At 49.6% G+C, this 23744-nt stretch overlaps 1 non-coding gene and 1 pseudogene across 1 annotated transcript; one reads left to right on the plus strand and one right to left on the minus strand.

Annotated features, from left to right (window-relative positions):
- Positions 1–14146: 14146 nt before the first annotated feature.
- LOC140897970 (olfactory receptor 12D3-like) lies at positions 14147–15202 on the minus strand (annotated as a pseudogene).
- Positions 15203–22906: 7704 nt separating this feature from the next.
- TRNAL-UAA (transfer RNA leucine (anticodon UAA)) lies at positions 22907–23015 on the plus strand. Its single transcript has 2 exons — positions 22907–22944; positions 22970–23015. It is a non-coding gene; the product is annotated as a tRNA-Leu (tRNA).
- The last annotated feature ends 729 nt before the right edge of the window (positions 23016–23744 follow it).

Consider the following 23744-nt stretch of genomic DNA (forward strand, 5'->3'; position numbering starts at 1 on the left):
ATCAGGATGGTAAATACCTTACAGGGTAATCAGATTCAAAACATAGAGAATCCCTCTAGGCAAAACCTTAAGTTCCAAAAAGACACAAAAACAGGAATATACATTCCATTCAGCACAGCTTATTCTCTCAGCCATTTAAACAAAACAGACTCTAACGCATATCTAGCTAGACTCCTTACTAAGTTCTAAGACTCCATTCCTTTTCTGTTCCTGGCAAAACCAACACACAGACAGAGAGAGCCTTTGTTTCTGGCCCCTCCAGCTTTGAAAGTAGCTTGTCTCCTCATTGGTCATTTTGGTCAGGTGCCAGCGAGGTTATCCTAGCTTCTTAACCCTTTTCAGGTGAAAGGGTTTTTCCTCTGGGAGGGATTTTAAAGGTGTTTACCCTTCCCTTTATATTTATGACACCCAGGTTCTCTGAATAATGAAACAAATAACAATACTAATGGTTAGAAACAGAAAAAAATTATATTTGACCTGCATAACCTGTGAGTTCTACTCTGGCATTTGACTCCTGGACTCCATGGCTCTTGCGTATCAAGGATCCAGTATCTCACCTGCAAGAATTCACTCCCTGGCTGCTGGCACTTCCCCTCTAGCTCACTGATCATGTCATTTAGACAGGAAAGCTCCTCCAAGAGTTTGGCAATGTTCTCATCCCTTCTCTTCTCAATCTCCTTGTCCAGCTCTTCCAGCCGGGCCAGCAGGAGTCGCTCTTGTTCCTCCAGGAACTGCCGCAGCTGCTCAAATTCAGACAGAATCTTCAGCCTCTCGGTTTCTACCTGCTCCTGTAACGAGGAAGGGAACGGGCAGGGCCCACAGAGTGAGTCCCCTGGGGCCAGATCTTCAGCTGGTTTAATTTAATGAGTGTCAAGGCAGCTCTGCCAATTCAGGCCAGCTCCAGATGAGACCCTGGGTGCTCAATGGGGGTGTGGGACGGAGGGGGTATTTTATTGCAACCTTAAATAGTGCTTGAGGGAAACTTTCCCATAAAAACATAAGAATAGCCAGATTGGGTCAGACCAAAGGTCCATCTAGCCCAGTATCCTGTCTTCCAACAGTGGCCAGTGCCAGGTGCCCCAGAGGAAATGAATAGAACAGGGGATCATCAAGTGATCCATCCCCTGTCGCCCATTCCCAGCTTCTGGCAAACAGAGGTGAGGGGCACCATCCCTGCCCATCCTGGCTAAGAGCCATTGATGGACTGTCCTCCAGGAACTTTTCTAGTTCCCAGTATTGTTTGGGGGAAGATTTTCCTACAGTTCTCTGCTGGCTGTAATCTGACTGGTGTGTCTATGTGCCTGACACGAGAGAGTCTGTGACCTTCCAGGTATGTCCCTAAAAGAGCAGATAAGACAGGACCCTGAGGTTATGTCCACACAGCAAAGAAAAACCTGCAGCTGACCTGTGCCAGCTGACTCGGGCTTGTGGGGCTCGGGCTACAGCATAGGCACCGAATCCGGGGCTGCTCAATACCCACCAGCAGCCCCGTCGATCAGCTCCTCCTCCTCTCACCCAGCGCCTCTCATGCACCAGTGATCGTGACATGCAGGACACGCTGGGGCGGGATGGGGGAGGCGGAACGAGGGTGAGGTGCACTCGGGGGAGTGGGTGGAACAGGGCAGAGCCTTGGGGGAACGGATGAAGTGAGGGTGGGGCATTGGGCAGAGCGGGGGTCAAGCACCCCCGGGGAAACCACAAAGTCAGCGCCACTGGGCTGCAGGGCTGTTTCATTGCTCTGTAGGCTTCTGGGCTCGGGCTGCAGCCCGAGCTCTGGGACCCTTCATTTCTCAGGGTCCCAGATGCCTCCACTTCTCAGGGTCCTAGACCCCCACAGCCTGAGCCCTGTGAACCTGAGTCAGCTGGCACAGGCCAGCCACGGGTGTCTAGTTGCTGTGTAGACATACTCTGGATGACATAGGGAGTGAGAGAGGCTGGGGCAAGCAAACAAACGAAAAAGAATGAAACAAAAGAGAACTCCACAGACAGCTTAACCCTCTAATACATTAACTCTGGAAATCCTGATAGTCGCTCCCAGAGATGCCCAAACACGTAGACATCTAGGGGTGCAAATAACCCAGAAATTCCCGGGCCATCCAAACACAGACACACAGGCCCAGACTGAGCCTGGACTCACAAGATGCCTTGTGCCCCTGGAGCAGATGTGATGCTCCTGGCTGCTCAGGAGAGGGAAAGGAGGCGGCCAGGCCATGACCTCATGCCTGGTGCTAGACAGCCCAGGATCATAGAATCATAGAATATCAGGGTTGGAAGGGACCCCAGAAGGTCATCTAGTCCAACCCCCTGCTCGAAGCAGGACCAATTCCCAGTTAAATCATCCCAGCCAGGGCTTTGTCAAGCCTGACCTTAAAAACCTCTAAGGATCACGCACTGCATCTCTCCCCCTTCCCATATCAGAGTCCAGGGGCATTTTCATCAGCCCAAGTGCAGGACACAGAGTGTCTGCCACAATCCAGCCGGCACAGACGGGACATCCCCAAAGGGGAACATAGAAACACAGGATCTCACTCAGTGACACATGGTCACAGTATGAGACACAGCCTCTCCCATCCCCCACACTACCAGAGTGATTCGCACCCTGGGAGGGACATGCACCTACATGTCCTTGCTGGATAATAACAACCTGATACCTACCAGATGCTCCCAGATTCTTGCCTCTTTGGTCAGTTTCAATCCCATCAGCTTTTCTCTCTCTTCCTTCAGAGTCTGTAATTGGATCTGGAGTTTTTCCTGGCAAGGAAATAATGTTGGGTGTTCAACTTTTTTTCCCTTCTTTGGATAGCGGCGTAGGGAGAATCCAGTCCCTACAAACTATAACCCAGCTTCACGGATATGACTGTATTTGTTTAAATGCTTTGCACCTGATTTAACTCAAAAGGAGAAAATGATTCCACAGCCATGCATAGTTGGCCACCAGGTTTGTCTCCTCCAATTCATTGGATTGTTTTACTGGTTACTGATGTTACAATCTTGGACCTCTGTATAGTCCTTAGCCCCCTGGTCTCTGAGACATCCGCATGTTTGGGAACCAAGAGGTGAGTGATTCCCGTGTCAGGAATAAAAGGAGTGACACAGACAAAGGAAAAGAATGGCCGTTGTTCAGCAAAACACTGAAACACATGCTTTCATTAGATCAGTGGTCTCCAACCTTTTTACGCACAAGATCGCTTTTTGAATTTAAGATCAACCCAGGATCTACCCAGCCCCTTCCCCGAGGCCCCATGCTGCTCACTCCATTCCCCCTCCCTCCGTCGCTCGCTCTCCCCCGCCCTCACTCACTTTCACCGGGCTGGGGCAGAGGGCTGGAGTGCGGGAGGGGGTGCACGTTCTGGGCTGGGGCTGAGGGGTTTGGAGTGTGGGAGGAGGCTCTCGGTTGAGCCTGGATTAGGGGGTTGGGGTGCAGGAAGAGGTGCAAGGTGGCTCCCAGTCAGCAGCATACCGGGTCTAAGGGAGACTCCCTGCCTGCCCTGGCCCCATACCACTCTGGGAAGCAGCTGGCATGTCTCTGTGGCCTGTGGCGGGGGGAGGGGGGGTAGAGGGGCAGGCGACTTCTTGCGCTGCCGATGGCCCCCCACCCCCCCGTGCCAACTCCGCAGCTCCCATTGGCCGGGAACTGCTTCGCTTCACATGTGTGGGTCCCCACCACTCCCTGGGGGTGTGCTAGGGTGACCAGATGTCCCAATTTTATAGGGACAGTCCCGATTTTGGGGTCTTTTTCTTACAGAGGCTCCTATTACTCTCCACCCCCGTCCTGATTTTTCACACTTGCTGTCTGGTCACCCTAGGGTGCACATGTGTGGGTCCCAGCTGCTTCCTGCCCCCCTTATTGAAGCAGGTGTGCAGGGTGACTGCCCTGGGAACTGCAGGGCACCAGTGGACATGGGGCCAGCTGCAGACAGGGGCGTGGGGCAGGGCTAGCTGTAAGCAGGGGGTACAGGGCTGGCTGCAGGCAGGGCAGGGGGTGCGGAGCTGGCTGCAGGCAGGAGGGTGCAGGCTTGGCTGGAGGCAAGGGGCTGTGGGGCTGGCTGGAAACAGGGCAGGCGCTGACTGGAGGTAGGGGCTGGCTGCAGGCAGGGTAGGGGGGTGCGGGGCTGGCTGGAGACAGGGAGTGTGGGGCTGGCTGGCTTCGGGCAGGGCTGCAGGGGGGTGCAGCAGGGGTTGGCTGGAGAAGGGTGGTGTGGGGCTAGCTAGCTTCTGGCAGTGGGGTGTGTGCGGCAGGGGTTGGCTGGAGACAGGGCAGGGGGTGCGGCAGGGGCTGGCTGTGGGCAGGAGGTGCGGGGGTGGTTAGAGGTAGGAGCTGCCTGTGGGCAGAGGGTGCAGGGGTGGCTGGAGGCAGGGACTGGCTGGAGACAGGCGCTGGCTGCGGGCAGGGCAGGGGGTGAGGGGGTGGCTGGAGACAGGCGCTGGCTGCGGGCAGGGCGGAGTGTGCGGGGGTGGCTGGAGGCAGGGGCTGGCTGCGGGCAGGGCAGCGGGTGCAGGGGTGGCTGGAGGCAGGGGCTGGCTGCGGGCAGGGCAGGGGGTGCGGGGGTGGCTGGAGGCAGGGGCTGGCTACGGGCAGGGCAGGGGGTGAGGGGGTGGCTGGAGGCAGGGGCTGGCTGCGGTCAGGGCAGGGAGTGCGGGGGTGGCTGGAGGCAGGCGCTGGCTACGGGCAGGGCAGCGGGTGCGGGGGTGGCTGGAGGCAGGGGCTGGCTGCGGTCAGGGCAGGGGGTGCGGGGGTGGCTGGAGGCAGGCGCTGGCTACGGGCAGGGCAGGGGGTGAGGGGGTGGCTGGAGGCAGGGGCTGGCTGCGGGCAGGGCAGAGGGTGAGGGGGTGGTTGGAGGCAGGGGCTGGCTGCGGTCAGGGCAGGGGGTGCGGGGGTGTCTGGAGGCAGGGGCTGGCCGTGGGCAGGGCGGCGGGTGCGGGGGTGGCTGGAGGCAGGGGCTGGCTGCGGGCAGGGCAGGGGGTGCGGGGGTGGCTGGAGGCAGGGGCTGGCTGCGGTCAGGGCAGGGGGTGCGGGGGTGGCTGGAGGCAGGGGCTGGCTGCGGGCAGGGCAGGGGGTGCGGGGGTGGCTGGAGGCAGGGGCTGGCTGCGGGCAGGGCAGGGGGTGCGGGGGTGGCTGGAGGCAGGGGCTGGCTGCGGGCAGGGCGGGGGGTGCGGGGGTGGCTGGAGGCAGGGGCTGGCTGCGGGCAGGGCAGGGGGTGCGGGGGTGGCTGGAGGCAGGGGCTGGCTGCGGGCAGGGCGGGGGGTGCGGGGGTGGCTGGAGGCAGGGGCTGGCTGCGGGCAGGGCGGGGGGTGCGGGGGTGGCTGGAGGCAGGGGCTGGCTGCGGTCAGGGCAGGGGGTGCGGGGGTGGCTGGAGGCAGGGGCTGGCTGCGGGCAGGGCAGGGGGTGAGGGGGTGGCTGGAGGCAGGGGCTGGCTGCGGTCAGGGCAGGGGGTGCGGGGGTGGCTGGAGGCAGGCGCTGGCTACGGGCAGGGCAGGGGGTGCGGGGGTGGCTGGAGGCAGGGGCTGGCTGCGGTCAGGGCAGGGGGTGCGGGGGTGGCTGGAGGCAGGCGCTGGCTACGGGCAGGGCAGGGGGTGCGGGGGTGGCTGGAGGCAGGGGCTGGCTGCGGGCAGGGCAGAGGGTGCGGGGGTGGTTGGAGGCAGGGGCTGGCTGCGGTCAGGGCAGGGGGTGCGGGGGTGTCTGGAGGCAGGGGCTGGCTGTGGGCAGGGCGGCGGGTGCGGGGGTGGCTGGAGGCAGGGGCTGGCTGCGGTCAGGGCAGGGGGTGCGGGGGTGGCTGGAGGCAGGGGCTGGCTGCGGGCAGGGCAGGGGGTGCGGGGGTGGCTGGAGGCAGGGGCTGGCTGCGGGCAGGGCAGGGGGTGCGGGGGTGGCTGGAGGCAGGGGCTGGCTGCGGGCAGGGCAGGGGGTGCGGGGGTGGCTGGAGGCAGGGGCTGGCTGCGGGCAGGGCAGGGGGTGCGGGGGTGGCTGGAGGCAGGGGCTGGCTGCGGGCAGGGCAGGGGGTGCGGGGGTGGCTGGAGGCAGGGGCTGGCTGCGGGCAGGGCAGGGGGTGCGGGGGTGGCTGGAGGCAGGGGCTGGCTGCGGGCAGGGCAGGGGGTGCGGGGGTGGCTGGAGGCAGGGGCTGGCTGCGGTCAGGGCGGCGGGTGCGGGGGTGGCTGGAGGCAGGGGCTGGCTGCGGGCAGGGCGGGGGGTGCAGGGGTGGCTGGAGGCAGGGGCTGGCTGCGGGCAGGGCGGGGGGTGCGGGGGTGGCTGGAGGCAGGGGCTGGCTGCGGGCAGGGCGGGGGGTGCGGGGGTGGCTGGAGGCAGGGGCTGGCTGCGGGCAGGGCAGGGGGTGCGGGGGTGGCTGGAGGCAGGGGCTGGCTGCGGGCAGGGCGGGGGGTGCGGGGGTGGCTGGAGGCAGGGGCTGGCTGCGGGCAGGGCGGGGGGTGCGGGGGTGGCTGGAGGCAGGGGCTGGCTGCGGGCAGGGCAGGGGGTTCTCGTGGGGAGAGCAGCAGGACGCAGCCCAGGCCCAGCAGAGCAGCCGGGGACGCACCAGACAGCATCTGGAGCCCCAGGGCCAGGGGTCAGGGGAGCGGCAGCATCAGCAACAGGGCTCATGCCCAGGGCCAGGCAGCATCCCACATGGCTCCCGCAGCGCAGCACCCCCGGTGGCCAGAGGAGGGATTACATCACTTCCCGGCTGGATCCCATCAAAGCCTCAGCGCCCCATGCAGGGAAGCGGGTTAATAACCGGTTCTAAAAACTGCTTCGAAATTTAACAACCAGTTTGCGCGAACCGGTGCAAACCGGCTCCAGCTCACCACTGGGCTTGATCCTCCTCGCAGAACAGTTTCAGGGTCTCCTGGTGTTTCTCACACACTCGCTCGCCTCCTGAGCCTTTGGCTGCCTGTAAACTCAGCCGCTTGGCTATTTCGATCATTTTCGCCAGCTCCCTGTTGGGCCTGAAGTTTCTCTGCTGCGCGGTTTCTCTGCACTGAGGGCAGGAGAAGTTGGTATCCGACTCCTCCCAGTAGTCGGTGATGCAGGCCCGGCAGAAGTTGTGCCCGCAGTGGACAGACACCGGGTCTTTGAAATACTCCAGACAGATGGCACAAGAAGCTTCATCCTGGAGACTCTGTACAGGGCTCTCTGCAGCCATGGCTCCCAGCGGGGGAAAGTGACAGGTTTCATTTCACTTTCCTGCCTTTAGACTGCAGCCACAATTGGGTGTTTCTTCACTTAGGGTCTTTCTCATTGGCTGAGCTGGGGGGAAGCCTGTTTGATTTTCAGCCCCTGGAGACTGTGCAGAGAAACGCAAAGCTCTCTGTGAAGGGACCAATATTAAATTCCCCCAGGCAAAGAACAGTGCTGAACTGGGGGGAAGGTGATAAATCTCTGTTTCTTTTGGAGGAAAAACCCTGAGAGAACACTGTAGCTTTTTCAAAATTAAATACATAAATAGCCATTTAAACCTCATGACATATAAGCCCATTGGAGGTTACTGTTTATGGTTTAATATAAGAAACTGACAAACATAAGTTAGGCCCTGATCCTGTTTATACACCAAGGCAAACTCCTTCCAAAACATGGCAAAGATGAAATGCACAGTTAAGGCCATGCAAATAACTTAAGCTCTGCCCCTTCTACTTTATCTCCTACCAACCTTCCACCTCCTCTCCCACCATCCTTTCTGTGTCAGTGAGGAAGGGCCCCTAATGAAGGAAGTTTTGAGCGGGATTTCAAAGTAAAATCTTAAACCTGCTCAGTCAATCAGCTGCATTTGCAAAGTTTGCCTTGGGCGTTAAGACTCGGAGTCAGTGCGATCTGTGCCCACAGAGGCACACAAAGTGGTAGTGAAACATTCAGTGATAATTAAGGCTATGATTTTTCCACAGAGGTTGCAGAAGTAACGGAATCTGTGACTTCCAGCGACCTCCATGAATTTAGCCCTGTTGGCTGGGAGCTGCAGCTCCCAATGGCCATGGTTGAAGGGGGCCCCTGGAGTTCCCAGCTGCTGTGGGATGCAGGTCCGCAGCTCCTGGCCGCCATGGGCAGTGGGGGCCCCCACAGCTCCCGGTGGACATGGGCGGTGAGGGACCCCTTGGAGCTCCAAGCTGCTGCAGGCAGCGGGACCCCCGCCACAGCTCCTGGCCAATAGAGGCGGAGGGCCGCCTTGCAGCTCCCAGCCTCCACAGGGGGTAGGGGACCCAGGAGCTCTGAGCTGCTGTGAGCACTGGGGGGTCCTTCAAAGCTCCCAGCCGCTGCATCTGGCGGGGGTACCCTAGAGCTCCGAGTGGGGGGACCCTGGAGCTCCAAGCCCCCTCAAGCAGAGGGGGCCCCCAGAGCTTGGAGCAGCGCCTGCAGCTGCCTAACCTCTGCAAGCAGTATGGAGACCCCGCAGCTGGGCTCCCCATTGTGTCAGGGATATTTTTAGAAAAAGTCACAGATAGGTCACAGGCTTCCCTGATTTTTTTTTATTGCCCATGACCTGTCCACAACTTTTACTAAAAATATCCATGACAAAATCTTAGCCTTCATGAGAATACATCAGGCGTTTGGGGAAAGCCAATGATCCCCCTTCCCCGCATCTCCTGCCCTGAAGAATTATTGCAGAGGCCAGACAGCAGGAGCCGCGGGTCTCACCACAACCCGCATGGATCCTAGGGGATGCCCAGGAAAGCAGGGCTATCCATGTAATGTCCCGGGGCCCCTGCACCAGATCAGACCCCCCAGGCTGGAAACAATAGGGATCTCCCTTGGCTACAGCTGCCCACAGACACCCAGATGGCGCGCTCAGTGGGAATGGTACCGTAGCCCGGAGCTGTACGTTCTCCATCAGGTAAGTTCTAAAGGCCACAGTGGAGCTGATATGCATTCCCAGCCAGCTGGCCACAGCTCCACCTCGACCCCCTTGTGGAAAATGCTGATTTTTGACAAAATTTTGATTAAAAACAAATCATGAAAGAAAGCAAGTTGCTATGGTTGAAATATTTCATTTTGACCTTAGGGGAATGGAACATTTTGATTTTTTGATTCAAAATAGCTATTTTTGTTTAGAAATGTATTTTGTATTATATCATAACTTGCAGTGCAATATAATGTAAAATAATATCCAATACTATTAAAATAACAGAAAAATAAAATATCACAACATCAAATATAAAAATCAAATACAAAATAATACAAAATAAAATTTAAAAAGTCAAAATTGAAACACATTTTATTATTTTGCATCCGGTCCATCTCTGCTGTATACCAGAAAGGGAAAAAGAAATATTCCTGACCATCATTTGCTAATCGCCTTGTGCCCTGAAACATGTTGGTTGATAGCTCCTAAATACACTAGCTTGGGTCAGTTCAGGTGTGATTCCCACCTTCCAACAGATTTCTTACCATCTTGATAAGCCACTGATCTGTACAACACCCTCAGTTCTGCATGTCCTGAAATGAAGTGGATTTCACTTACCCCCCTTTTAAACTTTGGCAGAAAATTTTTTTTACAATTCACCTCCAAAATCAAGCCTTTGGGGATCATTTACATGAATGAGGGTTGTAGCAGTTGAAAGTGAGTAAGGACTGCAGGAATTTCTTTGATTCTTATCTGCAGTGTGCTAAATGGGCCAGATAAAATGTAAAGTGTTTCATAAGCTTGACTAATTACATCACTGATTATTAATTGCTAATCACTATTATGTAACTGATATTCTTAATAACTACTGTTAATGATATTGAGCCATTTAAGTCTAATTTTTGCAGGGCAGATTTATTTTCTATGCTGGAAATGTAGGCTGGACTTTTCAAAAGCAGAAAAGGGAGTCAAGTGCCCAACTCCCATTACCACACTTTGGGGGGTTGGTGCCTAATTCCCTTAGGCTCTTTGGCTCCTGTCAGGCTCTGTTTCAATCTCACCACTGCAGCTGGTCACGATTTTCCATCTAACACAATTTGGACAAAAAATGACTTTTTATCCCAAAAAAATTCAGGAAAATTTTATTTTCTGCAACAACTGAAAATGTGTTGGTGAAAAGCTTTTCTGGGTTTGGTAATAATGTTCAGTTTTTGAAATATGATTTTTTAACAGAAAGATGAAAATTTCTATTGAAAGAAGGTTTCTATACCAACATATTTTCAACAAAAGTAGTTTTTGGAAAGTGAATTTTTTCATATATTTTTTTCAACAAGCCGGGGGAAGGAATTCTTTCACAGGAAATTTCAACAAAAATGAAAATTTCTCAAAATTTCCATCAAACTATAATTGCCTTTTTGAACTAGCTCTACTCAGCACTGAATCTCTGTTCAGAACAGCCCTACACCACCGCTTAATGCAGGGGTTCACAATTTTTTTTTCCCTGAGGCCCACCTGTGCTGCTGATGAACCCGAGCACAGCATTGTCCCTGGGAGGCCTGGGGGGCCGATAATCCAGGGAGCCCGGCAGCCAGAGATTGTGGGGGGTGGCAACTCGGAGCAGGAATGGCCGCAAACCCTCCAGCCTCCTCCAGCTGCCCTGGGAGTCGCCACCTCTTGTGGCTGGCCCCTTCTTCTCGCTCGCCGCCTATCGCTTGTCATCGCCGCTTCACCCTCAGCTGGCCGCTGGAGGTGCTGAGCTCTTCCGGCCCTGGGCGGAGGCCATTGCTGGCCACCACGCCATCACTGTCCGCTTCTCAACTCCCTCTTTCCCCCCATGTCTGTGCCAGCAGACCACCCAGGACTGTGTCACGGCCCACCTTTGGGCTGCAGTTCACAGTTTGGGAATCCCTGGATTAATGGAATAACAACAGCTCTGCTAGCAAGGGAATCTGCACAGCTGCATGCACATCCTATACAGCACTTTAGAAAGATGGGAAAGCATCATTATCTTAATTCTACTAAAGGGAAACTGAAGCACGGATAGGGGATGTGACTTGTCCAAGGTCACACAGCAGGCCAGTGGGAGAGCCAAGAATAGAACCCAAGAGTCCTGATTTCTTCCCTTCCTCAGTAACCAGGGATCAGCTTTTCAAAAGGTCTTAAGTGACTTAGGAGCAAAATCCCACTGAAAGTCAGTGGGATCTGTGCAACTGCATCACCTCGATGTGCAGTATCTTCATGAATGATTGAGATAATGGCACACTTGTAAAATCTGAGGTCCCGGTGACCTCTCAAAGTCCCTTCCGGCCCTATGTTTTTATGATTCTCTGGTGTCTCACAACGGGATTCAAAAAAGTCAGCGTGCTCGGTGGCTCCTCGCTGAAGCTAGCCAATGGGGGAATCCAAGAAGAGGGTCATGTCTTAAGCCCCGCCCCACTCCTTGAGATAGGCGCCTGTGTCCAGGATGTGGGGAGGTGCCTCCCTTGGGCTGGGATTCTCAGCTGCAGCCTCTCTCTTGGTGTTTGGTGCCTATGGTGTTATCGCAAGAAGCCAGACAGGGGGCGGGGGGAGTAAACTTAACATAAATTTTAGCTCAGTGGTTAGGATATTCACGTGGGATGTGTGAGACCCCGTTTCAAGTTCCTTCCTTCCTCAGGGGGAGTAGCGGATTCGCTACCTCCTAGGTTAGTGCTCTTATCACCAGGCTGAAGAGTCATCCTCATGCTTGGTCTCTCTCTCTCTCCCCCTCTGGCCCACGGATTCTTTCATTATTTATTTACCTATAGGAGCCTAATCTGGAAGGTGAGCTCCGAGTACGCTTACCAGATCGGGCTCCTCAGGCTGGTTAGATGGAGGAAGACTAGCTTCCCCTATTTTCTGCATCACTGTGGGCTCAGATGTCCAGATACCTGGCATGAGACTGCAGCGCTCATGCTCAGAGGCAGAATCATAGGTGCCTAGGGAACTTTTTCCTGAAAAAAATTAGGTTCCAAGCAAGTTGAGGCACCCCCAGGGTTTGGCGGCAGCTGAGCAGGGTTTTGTGATTCCCAGTGGGGCCTGATTCTGGGATTTAGGTGCCTAACATGGCAGATAGGCACCTAAGTTCTTTAGTGAATCTAGCCCATGATTGCCTAATTCTCATATTTCCCATTGAAACATTTTACTTTGGAAGGTCTCTAGGGGGCAGAGACTGGCTCTCACTATTTATTTTTTTCTACTTTGCCAAGTCATGGGGGGTTCTGATCTCATCTGATGCCTAAAGGTGTTAATGTAATAATAATAAATAATAATTAATAATCCAGCTAATGTTGCCCCACAGTTAGTAGAGATGAGAGAGTCCTGCTGTGCCATTTGTTCAGCTCCTTCCACCCATTTTTTCCATTGTGATTTCTCCTGTAGAATCAATCTTTCAGTGGCTAACACAGATTGTTCTCCCACATTACATAGTTCATTGCCATCTTTGCATTATGGTCAAGGGCCACGATTGTCCCCTACAACCTGTTTTTCATTGTCCAATGCAGACTGGCTGCTGCAGTTATATATTCCATTGCCAACTTCCCTTTGCAAGTACCACACAAAATCTGTGTTAAAACAGAGATCATGTTTTACATCAGTAAATTTGGGTAAAAAGCGTTGCAGGGATGTTGTAACTATACAAAGTTAAGTGTTAAAATCCAAGAACTTCCAAGTTAAGGTTAACTTAAATCCAAACATATTAAGGAATGAAAATGCACAGTTAAGCCACCAAAACAACCTTAATTCTGCCCTGTCACAATTTCTTCCAACTTCCCATCTAGTTAAAACAATTACACATTGCAAATAGGAAATATATGAATAATCTTTTTTTTTTATTTTTGTATGGTTCATAGCAATTTTCCCACCATTGTCCTTCAAAGTTACACTAGCAGCAGTCATTAAGATGGAGTCAAGGTTTAGAGAACATGTCCTTAATTTAGGATAGAATACATTCCAAGGGTTAATTTTCCCCCAAAAGCCCACAGGAAATTCAAAATTAAAGTTAAACAATATCCATATATGTTACAGCAAGAAATGATATTAGGGCACTCAAAGAAACTTAGCACTGCCCTGTAGTGACACCCTGAAGGGGAAAAAATGAGGGGAGAGGGGATATCTAATGTTTACTTAAAACTCTTGGAGTCCAAAAAGCCAAAAAGATTTTAATCATCATTTTAAGGGGTTTTATGTGTCTTTTTTTTAATTCATGTCCTTTCATGGAAGAGTTTTCTGTTCAGCAGTTTCTACAGGGCAAATTTCACCTCCTTGGGAGGTGGATAGATCTTGCGGTTCAGAATTGGGGTGACAACATTGTATATGTGGACGACCATAATGTTCCTTTCAGAGGAGACCCCAGGGGAGGAAGTCATGTAGTTGCCAAGGGTTGGTACATAGCATGGAGACACCATCAGGGGGTGGGAGGTGCAGGTAGAAAAGCCATTGGTCCTGCTTTCCCATGATTGTCCGGAGGAAGGAAATTAAGTAGAGGTACAGCAGGAAGCTGGGGACAAAAGAACCCAGTGTGAAGCTCCCAGTGATGATTTTGAGGAGGCTCTGGTTGAGGCGGGTGCTGCAGCAGGCCAGGCTCAGCAGGGGCTTGATGTCACAGAAGAACTCGTAGAAGCAGCTGAGGCACTAGAAACACAGCCAGGAGGTCCCATGACTGTTGCATCAGCATGTTCAGGGATGAAGTGGCCCAGGTGGCTGTGTGTTTAGTTGCCAGCTTTGAATACAAGCCAGAGTAGAGATTTCGACTGAAAGAAATTTGATTTATGATGAATAATGAGAGGAAACAAGAATTACAACTAATACATCAACGAATATTCAAACGTGGCCTATGTACAAAATTTCAGTGTGTTTTAACAATAAGAGAAGTTTGAAGAGTCTGTGACAGGGCAGAGTTAAGGTAGTTTGTGTGCCTGATCTGTGTATTTGCGGACCTTAACAGGGTTGGATTTTTTTTAAGTGAACTCTTAACCCTCAATTTCCAAGGTTTGTAGCACTTGGTTTTGGAATCTATGCAATATCTCTGTAAAGTAGGTCAATGTCAATTAATCATATGTACTGTAAACCTTTATACCAATTTTCTTTGGGAATAATATTTAATATTAATCTTCAAACATTTTCCCCCGTAACAATTAGAGATGAAGAAATCCTGGGAGGACATTTTTCCATCTCCATCTTCGTCACTGCAAGAATGTCTCCTACAGTCTATTTTTCCAGGGGATAAAGAAGATAGATCCCCTACATTATAATTCCCTTGGTCAACATCTCTCCTTTTCACTCAAAACAAGAAGCAGTCATTTGATTCAGTTCCTTTCAGGGAAGAGTTTTCTAGTGACAAATTTCCTGGTGGCATATTTCACCTCACTGTTCCTCAGGGTGTAGATGAAGGGATTCAAAGCTGGGGTCATGACACTGTACACTAGCGTGATGATCATCTCTTCTCCTTTGGAGCTTCCTGAAGAAGGACCAATGTAGGCGAACATCACTGTCCCATAGTACAGTGCTATCACGGTGAGGTGGGAGGTGCAAGTGGAGAAGGCCCTTCTCCTGCTTTCCCATGACAGGACCTTCAGGAAGAGGAAGGAGATGATGTAGAGGTAGGAGAGGAGCCTGATGATGAACAGACTCATACCGATAATCCCAGTGACTATGTGGAGGAGGCTCAGGTTGAGGCGGGTGCTGCTGCAGGCCAGGCTCAGCAGGGGCTTGATGTCGCAGAAGAAGTGGTGGATACGGTTGGGACCACAGAAGTGCAGCTGAGAGGTCATGACCGTGTGCATCAGGGCATACAGGAAGCCAGTGGCCCAGGTGGCTGCTGCCAGCAGCAGGCAGACCTGTGGGCTCATGACCAGTGTGTAGCGCAGTGGGTTGCAGATGGCCACGTAGCGGTCGTAGGCCATGACAGCCAGCAGCATAGCCTCACTGCTGCCCAGGAAATGGAAGAAATGGAGCTGTGCCAGGCAGCTGGTAAAGGAGATGGTCTGGCGCCCCGAAAGGAAGCCGGCCAACATCTTGGGCACAGTGACTGTGGAGTAGAAGATGTTTAGGCTGGAGAGATTTCCCAGGAAGAAGTACATGGGGGTGTGAAGCCGGGGCTCGGCCAGTACCACAGCCACAACGGCTCCATTCCCCAGCACGCTGGCCATGTAGAGCAGCAGGAAGAGGGCAAAGAGATAGCACTGCAGACCCCTCACATTGGTAAGGCCCAGGAAAATGAACTCGCTCACCTCTGTCTTATTCTCCATCCCTGCAGGAGGAAGAGGACAAAGCAGCAGAAAGTAAAAGCAGCTTCAAGTTCCACTTCCCTCTATGTTGCAGACCCTGTTCCCAATGCAATGCATTGGGTTGGAGTCAGACATTTTGTGGTAGACTGTTTTCTTTCTGCAGTCATAGGTACATTCTGTACCCAGATATAATTGTATAGTAAAAAGAAGCAAAATAATTACTGAATTTTGCATTTCTTTGTGAAGCTGAGATAGATAGATAGATAGATAGATAGATAGATAGATAGATAGATAGATAGATAGATAGATAGATAGATGATAGATAGATAGATTTCTTTGTGAAGCTGAGAGAGAGAGAGAGCGAGCGAGAGAGAGAGAGATTTGATTTTCTATCACTGCAGGTGTAAGAGAAATGTGTAAAAGTAGACATATTAATCATACTACTTTGCAGTTGAAAAAGCATCTTCCATCCCATGTTGAAATGGGACTGCAAAGTGCCCTACTCTCATGCATTAAACCTGACCATGGTCCTTGATAAATTTATTTTCAGCAGTTCCTAAAAGGTGAAGGTTCTTCCATAAACACTATGCATATCTGATATTGGGGCAATAGCCACATGGAAAGAAGTCATTCCAGCAAAGCACAGATCTCAGGGTGTTTTAGATTTTTTGCAAAAGGGGTCCCAATCCAGATATTTTAATTGAACTACCATGAAAAAAAATCAAATATTGTTCAGAGTTTACATCCCACTGGTTTTCATTGCCCCTTCTGTGAGATTTTTGGGGGGAAATGTTTAATACTCCTGTTGTTATTATTACTATTATTAATTTATTTCTATTACCCACCACTCTCACTGGAACGAATGGGAGGGGCATGTAGAGAAGAATGGACATGCTAAGAGTAGAACTGGGGATCACCTGTAGCATCTAGGATTCATTGTTGCAGTTCAGGGCCACTGCACCTGTATTCTCCCCTGGTGGTCCACTCAAGGCCTCATTTTGGGCTCCTGGCTCCTCAGCTGTCACCTTTCTTAGGTAGAGAACCACGTCTCTCCCCTTCATGGCCAGGCTTTTTCCAGGCTGAAGTTCTCTGCCTACACTGGGATATTCCCAGCAAGCCAGACTGCCTAAACATGCCAGCTCCAGTGCTTTGTTTTCTCTCCAAAGGCTATGAACAGCTTAATGGCTCACACTTATGTTACCAGAGTAGCAGCCATGTTCATCTGTATTCGCAAAAAGAAAAGGAGCTCACGAAAGCTCATGCTCAAATAAATTGGTTGGTCTCTAAGGTGCCACAAGTCCTCCTTTTCTTTTTGTCATTACATAATTATTGTCTAACCCCCGCCCTATAAATTTCCCACAGCTGTGAACATTTAAATTGATAAAAATGTTTACAAATAAACATTGATATTATCCATCAAAAATATATTTTAAAAAAAAAACAAAATATGATTTTTTCCAAGCCTAGTTATACAGGATGTCAGACTAGATCATAACAATGGTCCCTTCTGGCTTAAAAATTCATGAATCTATGAAACCTATGCCACCTTCTTAAACATGTTGTGTTTTGAAACTCCTAGTCTAGAAGCCTACCTTAATTTACTGGAGGATAGACAAGTTTCCCAAGCATTGGCTGTTAGGGCGACTTGCATTTCTGGAGTCAGAAGCTTTTCAAAAGGCGTCTGAGGCAGTTTGAAAATCCTACCCTTGGCAACTCTCTCGTGCTGTTCCCTCAAAGCTCAGCCATGGGCCGCTTTGGTCCTCTTTGTAATGGAAACAATAACAGTGACTGGAGTCAAAGGGCGCTGAAGAGAACTAGCAGGAATATCTGTCTCTTCAGAATAGAAGAGAGATGCAAGCTCCTGTTGAATGAACTTCTGGACGGTGTGCTGAATCTGTTGAACAAATGAACCTTTTTATCATATTCACAGTCTGAATCACAGGGGGAAACCAATTTCCATTCTCTAGATGGCTCCTCTGGGGCAGAATCACTGAACCATGTGAGGGTTACTGGTCTGTGCATAACAAGCCAAGACTTCCCTACAGAGAACAAAGTCAAGCATTATTGTGTAGACAGGAACTGCTGGGAAAATAAATAAATAAAGCAGAAATCCTAAGGGAGTTAGGCACTCAGCTTGCTTTCAATACATTTGAATATCCCAGCCTAAAAAAATAAAACCCTGGTTAGCAAATATTGTTGTTGGGTTCATTTATTTTTTATTGTTATTTTTACTAAAACCACGGAACTGTTCCACCATGATTCTGAATTTGGTTGACTGTGATTAATCGTTCCATTAGACCGTGAAGGGTTAAAACAGATTTAGCAAATTAGATGCAATTTTGCAGGGGGTATAGTATTTATGAACAGAACCAAAGCAACTCAGAGCATCGGTGTGGCAAAGAAGTGAGCAAATTGCCGCAGTCTACCATGTTTTGGTAATGACTTGTACCTGGAAGACTTCATCCCCTACAGACATGACTGAGAATGTGATGGAAATTTTTCAGATGAAAAGTAGAAAAATGGCCTTTGTTACGCCCTCACTGAAGTCCACTGGAGTTTTTTCAAGATTTTCCTATTCAAACTGCTAATCTGTCAACCCCCAGATACCAAAGCCTTGTTGGAGGAGTTGAGGAAGATTCTAATATGTGTCTGACATGGTGATGACATTCAGAAGACTTCATTGTGTTCGGAGACTTTGACACCATTGTTGCGATTCCCTCCAAGACCTTTCCACTTGGCTTATCCAGAACACCTCATCCAGTTCTGGGAGAACGCTGTATCCAGTTCTCTGGGATCCAAAAAGACCCACCTCATTTCAACTCCAACGCATCACTAAAGTTTTCTTATTAGGCATGTAAAAGCTCTTTGTCCATGCTGGCCAGGCCCAGATGCAAGGGGTTTAGGTACAAGGTGATACCACAATTCCAATTCATATCACACACTACACAGTTAAGATACAGCTTTCCTAGCTACTAACATCTATACGTCTTGTATGTAAGGACCAAGAACTTTGCAAATTTTGTACACACCAATCACTTTGCAGATTGTCTAAGGCAATCTTACCAGTTCAGGGCGTTCCTGACTGCTTTATTTATTATTAACATACCCACAATAGTTAGTTTAGTTAGCTTCTGCCTCCCTCATTTACTATAAACATATTCACAATAGTTATATAAGCAATGACTTCTTCAGACTTAACCAAAGAGGAGTCCTTGTGGCACCTTAGAGACTAACAAATTTATCTGGGCATAAGCTTTTGTGGGATATAACCACTTCATCAGATGCATGGAGTGAAAAATACAGTAAGCAGGCATAAATATACAGCACACGAAATATGGGAGTTGCCTTACCAAGTGGGGGGTCAGTGCTAATGAGACCAATTCAATCATGGTGGATGTGGCCCATTCCCAACAGCTGACAAGAAGGTGTGAGTATCAACAGAGGGAAAGTTATTTTTTTGTAGTGACCCAGCCACTCCCAGTCTTTATTCAGGCCTAATCTGACGGTGTCAAATTTGCAAATTAATTCCAGTTCTGCAGTTTCTCGTTGAAGTCTGTTTTTGAAGGTTTTTTTTGAAGAATGTCCACTTTTAAATCTCTTATTGAGTGTCCAGGGAGATGGAAATGCTCTCCTACTGGTTTTTGAAAGTTACAATTCTTGATGTCTGATTTGTGTCCATTTATTCCTTTGCGTAGAGACTGTCCGGTTTGGCCAATGTACATGGCAGAGAGGCATTGCTGGTACATGATGGCATATATCACATTGGTAGTTGTGCAGGTGAATGAGCCCCTAATGGTGTGGCTGATGTGGTTGTGTCCTATGTCGGTATCCCTTGAATAGATATGCAGTCAGAGTTGGCAACGGGGTTTGTTGCAGGGATCGGTTCCTGGGTTAGTGTTTCTGTTGTGTGGTGTGTGGTTGCCAGTGAGGAATTTCTTCAGGTTGGGGGGCTGTCTGTAAGTGAGGACTGGCCTGTCTCCCAAGATCTGTGAGAGTGAGAGATCATCCTTCAGGATGGTTGTAGGTCCTTCATGATGCACTGGAGAGGTTTTAGTTGGGGGCTGTAGGTGATGGTTAGTAGTGTTCTGTTACTTTCTTTGTTGGCCTTTCCTGTAGTAGGTGACATCTGGGTACCCTTTTGGCTCTATCAATCTGTTTCTTCATTTCCCCAGGTGGGTATTGTAGTTTTAAGAATGCTTGATAGAGATCCTGTAGGTGTATGTCTCTGTCTGAGGGACTGGAGCAAATCTGGTTATATCTTAGGGCTTGGCTGTAGACAATGGATCGTGTGATGTTGTCTGGATGAAAGCTGGAAGCATGTAGGTAAGTATAGCGGGCAGTAGGTTTCCGTTATAGGGTAGTGTTTATGTGACCATCATTTATTTGCACTATAGTGTCCAGAAAGTGGATCCCTTGTGCGGACTGGTCCAGGCTGAGGTTGATGGTGGGGTGGAAATTATTGAAATCCTGGTGGAATTCCTCAAGGGCCTCCTTTCGATGGGTCCAAATGATGAAGATGTCATCAAAGTAGCACAAGTAGAGTAGGGACGGTAGGGGATGAGAGCTGAGGAAGCGTTGTTCTAAGTCAGCCATAAAAATGTTGGCATACTGTGGGGCCATGCGGGTACCCATAGGAGTGCCGCTGACTTAAAGGTATAAGTCATCCCCAGATCTGAAATAGTTGTGGGTGGGGACAAGGTCACAAAGCTCAGCCACCAGGTTTGCCGTGACATTATCAGGAATATTGTTCCTGGCGGCTTCTTTGTGTGGAATGTTGATGTAAAGAGCTTCTAAATCCATAGTGGCTAGGATGGTGTTTTCTGGAAGATCACCACATAGCTAGAAAATCCTGCTACCAGAATGCCAATGCCTGAGATGATAGGGCATCTAGGATTCCCAAGTTTATGGATCTTGGGTAGTAGGCAGAATACCTCTGGTCAGGACTCTAGGAGTTTGTCAGTGTAGGTTTGTTACTCTGCTTCTTCAGGGAGTTTCTAGAACAGATGGTGCTTTTTCTTTTCGTAGCTATGAGTGACATTAATCTATTGAGAGATCTTTCCTGTTAATATAGCCAAAAAGGAGACTGTACTAGTTAAATGAATGAACTGAGTTCTTCTTCTTCTTCTTCTTCTTCTTCCTGTTCTTAAGGGGTTGAATAAAGAAGGATTGAGGGGTAGAGTAATGTGCCTTTTAAGCACATTAGGTCAGTTTGTGAATGAAAGTAGCAGATCTGGAAAGAAAAAGAAATGGTTTTTATTAGCTCATAACAGATTTAAGGCTGGAGTTGACTTGTAGTGTCTAAAGCAGAGAGGTGGGGATGATCCAAAATGGATCATGATGGGGTTGATCCCCTCAGACACTCTGACACTGCACAGACAGTGGCTTATCCAACCTAGTTTCCTTTAACATGTTATGGGCTGTGCATGTTATGGGTGTAAATGCTCAAAGTTGTGATGGTTCTTGGAGCTTCCAGACACATTGACCAGAATTTTCAGAAGGTCTCACACCCACCACTAGAGCCAGGGTTTCAGAAGAACTCGGCTCCCAGTTAGGCACTAAAATCTTTCACCAGATTTTCAGAAGGGCTCAATACACTGAGTGCTGAGTTCTTTTGGAAAAAAGCTTGTCAAGATTGTGGGAGCTGCTTTCTTGTCTATGTGGCCCACATTGCTGGAGTTTGAGGTTCACCATTGTTTTCTCATCATGCTGTGTCTGTATTCTGCCTCAGCTCTGGTGTCCATCTTTTATTCTCATAAGAAATCAGCAGGGAGACTAAAACACCATAGAACTCACAGGGCTCCCGGAAACCTGCACATTTGGCTCAGGGTGAATGTGTAGACAAATCATCTGTGCTGTAGAAGGGCTCTGGGAGTTGAAAGAGTTGTGAATTTAACCCTGTAGGTCTCAGGCGTAATCTGAAACTGTTTCAAAACCAATTCCTTAAAGATACCATAGTTTGAAGCATCAACAATAGGCATCTTATTGAATATGTCCTGAGCTCTCCCTGGCAATTTGGCAACCAAAGTAGCCATCGTCTGATCCTCAGGAATCGCATGGAGAGGGCACAATCTCGCAAAGGTGATGAAATACTTGGCAACATCACTGGATTCGTTATATGGTGGACATAACTGTTCCCATGTATGGATCTTTGGGGAAGTGGAGCCAGTTGCTGAAGGGTTCTGCCTCTTCCACTCCATTACAGCCAGTTCACGCTTTTGGGTCCCAATTTGGGCCTGTATTTCTTGGTCTTTTAACTTCAGGGCTTGTTGCCTTTCTCTCTTTCCTTCTCCTCCTGAGCTTCCTGCCTCTCTTCTTGAGCAGCTTCTTGGGCTAACCTCTGGCCTTCCATGGCTCTTTCGTGAGCAGCTTTTGTCCCCAGGCAAATTGCGCATCAATCTCCATTTCTCTTAATTCCATCTGTCTTTTATGTTCATTTTCCTTCTCAGCAATCTGCAACCTGTGCACTTCTAGCTTCTTCTCAGCCTCACTCTCACTCATTTTGCTGATTTTCCTGCCTCTATTTCCCTTCCCTGAAAGAAGCAAACACAAAATAACAAACCAGTAGCCACTTTGTCTGTTCTCCAGCCAGCACATGTAAAACTCACTTAAAATCATTACCAGTGTCTCAAAGCAATCAGCTGTATAAATATCCTGGTCTACTACGCCATTGTGATGGGTTCGCTCACAGAGATCCCCTTAGGACTGTCACCTGATGTGCTGAAATTACCTCTGAGCCCATTTTCCCTGCCAGCTTGGGACTCCAGAACCCTGCCTTGTTGAGCCAAACATGCTAGCCTGCTGCAACACAGACCCAGGGTCTGGCCCACACCCCCAAAGCTGCAGACTTTAACTAAAAACAGCTCAGCACCTGTCTCCAGCTCCCAGACACCCAGCTCCCAATGGGATCCAAACCCCAGATAAATCCGTTTTACTCTGAATGAAGTTTATACAGGGTAAATTCATAAATTGTTCACCCTCTATATCAGCTCTTTGCTCCTCCAGGTATTAATCACTTACTCTGGGTTTATTAAGAAACAAAAGTTATTTTATTAAGTATAAAAAGTAGGATTTAAGTGGTTTCAAGTAATAACAGACAGAATAAAATAAGTCACAAAGCAAAATAAAACAAAACACTCAAGCCGAAGCCTAATACATTAAGAAACCAATTACACGTAATATCTCACCCTCAGAGACGTTTTGCTTGGGTTCAGGTTGTGATACTGAGCACAGGGGTTCCTTCACTCTCTCTTCTTGTACCTTCTATAGTGGGGAATTGATCAGCTTCCGAAACTGTAGAGAAAGTAGCCTTAGAAAGCCAAGTGGAGCTGACTGAAAACTGCAATAAACATTCAGGTTCACCCTAGATCAATATCCCCACCCCCCCCCACCCCAATTTTCTCGGTGAAACAAAACAAAAAAATCATTTTCAGAAGAACTTAACTCCCATTCAGGCACCAAACGCTTTTGCAAGATTTCCAGAAAGGCTCACCACACTGAGTGCTGAGCTATTTTGGGGCAGGGTGGGGGGAAGCCAGTACCAACTGTGAGCGCTGGCTGTTTGACTATGTGCGGGAGTTTGAGGTTCGTCCTAAAGCTGAGTGTCTGTATTCTGCCTCTATCCTATATCTGACCACCTTTTTATTCCCCTAATACGTGAGCAGGGAGACTAGAACACCTCAGACCTCACAGGGTTCTAGGAAACCTGCAACTTTAGGGTGATTGTGTTTAAAAACCAGATGTGCTGTAGTTGTTGAAAGAGAGATGCCGTCTTGGTGTCCCTGAGCGGCTCATCAAATATTGAAGGAAACTAGGGTGGAGAGAGGACTTTTTTTCCATAGTGTCAGGATGGCTGAGTAGTCTAAGGTGCCAGACTTAAGGCTCTGTCTTTCCTGTACTTGGGTTTTCTGGTCTCCCTATGGAGACGTGGGTTCAAATCCCACTCCTGACAGAAGCTCTTTATTCTACCTGAAGAAATGGCCTTATTTCAATCTCTCTCGTAACATTTGAAGAGCGCTTGCTTAGGATTTTTGTTGGAATACCAGCAAGAGAAGTTAGAGGGAATTTTAAATACCTTCAGAATCTGTTTGCTAGCTGGAGAGTGAAGGAACCAGGAAAGAAGGCAAATGTCAGAAAACGAACCTCAGTGGGCAAAGAAACTTCCTCAGTGCTCCTTCTTCACTCTCTGTGCCTTCGAGAAGCTTTCTTGCCCAGCCCGACTAGCTCAGTCGGTAGAGCATGAGACTGTAAAATGCCAGTGTCGACAAGCCCTGAGGCTCTATTAAATGTGCCTTCTCAGTCCTTTTGTCTTCTTTCAGTCCATTTCCTTTCCTTTCTCAAATACATCCATAAATTCTATGCTTGCTTCCTCTTTATTTTTCCTTTCATGAAACTTTAACGTCTAAAGGAGGGAGTTAGCCTGCATTCTGGGGAGAGGAACAAACCATCATTTGGGAGATTACCAGCTACTTAACCGATATGAGAATAGAAGAATCCCAGCCCTTTGTCCTGCATATATAGTTCCCAGCCAGCAGTTTTCTCTCTGTTTTGTTTCTTTTGAGATAACTACAAACAACCTCATGTCCCTTTTTCATGTCAGAGAAATCTGTCGACTGATTAGCACATTTCCCTTCCTTTCCTAGCTAGGCAGGGTCGGGGTGTGAGGAATGAGAAAATAACA

The sequence above is a fragment of the Lepidochelys kempii genome, chromosome 14, assembly GCF_965140265.1.
Source record: "Lepidochelys kempii isolate rLepKem1 chromosome 14, rLepKem1.hap2, whole genome shotgun sequence".
In the NCBI taxonomy this organism is placed as follows: domain Eukaryota; kingdom Metazoa; phylum Chordata; order Testudines; family Cheloniidae; genus Lepidochelys; species Lepidochelys kempii.